Raw genomic sequence first — 1,065 nt, 5'->3', positions numbered from 1 at the left:
CCTCCCTCCCCCCCCAAAAAAAAGCAAAAAAAGCAAACAAACAAAACCCCACACCCACACGCAATAAAATGCCCCGTTTCTGGCTAAGAAATTGTGTGTTTTATGTGGGTCTTTTTTTTCCTTTTATTATAGGAATAAAGTTGTTTTTTTAACGCATTTGGTTCAATACTACTTTCTCATGTTTTCCACTGCTGTACTTTAAGCACTCCCCCTCCCCCCTTTTCCAAAAAAAAAATCACCCCACCCCCCAAAAAAAGAAATAAAGAAAGAACAGCAACCATCTCAGCCCACCCCCTACCCATACTAAAACAAAAGACGAAACAAAAAAAACATGCCCATCCTAAAGCAAACACATCAAAGAACAATCGAGAAGAAAAACAATCATAGAAACGGGGTCAGTGCAACACCAAGAAAAGTTCCCCCCCCCCCCTTCCACTACCCCCAGGGCAGCGGTTCTACTCATTGAATTGTCTTTAGGCCATTCCCAAAGGGGGGATATTACCCTGCTTTTATGCACAGTAGAATTGTAAATGGGCTGATTTATCTTCTTCTTCTTCTCCTTCTATCCCGTGGTTGGGGCAACCGTTGGGGTACCACTGCATTGGAAAACCAGCTCTCGCCATCTATTTTTGTCCTCTGCTCTCCTCAGATTGTCACCCATCGTCTTTCCTGTCCACTGATTTATCAATGTCATGCTAATACTGTTCCAGAAAAATATAGGAGGAACTGCTGCGTCTTCTTTCCTCATCTATCGTCATGTTTTCTTTACTTCTTTTGTATGTTTGTCACTCTCTTGTGAACTGCTGTTTCCGGGGTGCCTTGATAGTCGAAGCAGGTTTTATGCTGTTGAGACCAGAGAGGTGAGCAGAGTAAGCCTGATTCCCCGTTTGGACTTCTCGGTTAATATCCACCCCTTTGCGCTCATATGACCTTATGCAGTTGTTAGCGCCGTAAAATTTCTACTAAAACTAAACTTAAAAAAGTAAACCCATCCAAGAACAATGGAGAAGACAGACAGACACAGAGACAGGCTCGGTGCACCACCAATAAAAGTCTCCCCCCCCC

The sequence above is a fragment of the Aplysia californica genome, unplaced genomic scaffold (assembly GCF_000002075.1).
Source record: "Aplysia californica isolate F4 #8 unplaced genomic scaffold, AplCal3.0 scaffold00270, whole genome shotgun sequence".
In the NCBI taxonomy this organism is placed as follows: Eukaryota; Metazoa; Mollusca; class Gastropoda; order Aplysiida; family Aplysiidae; genus Aplysia; species Aplysia californica.
The sequence above is the reverse complement of the archived record's forward strand: the minus strand, read 5'-3'. Positions refer to the sequence as shown.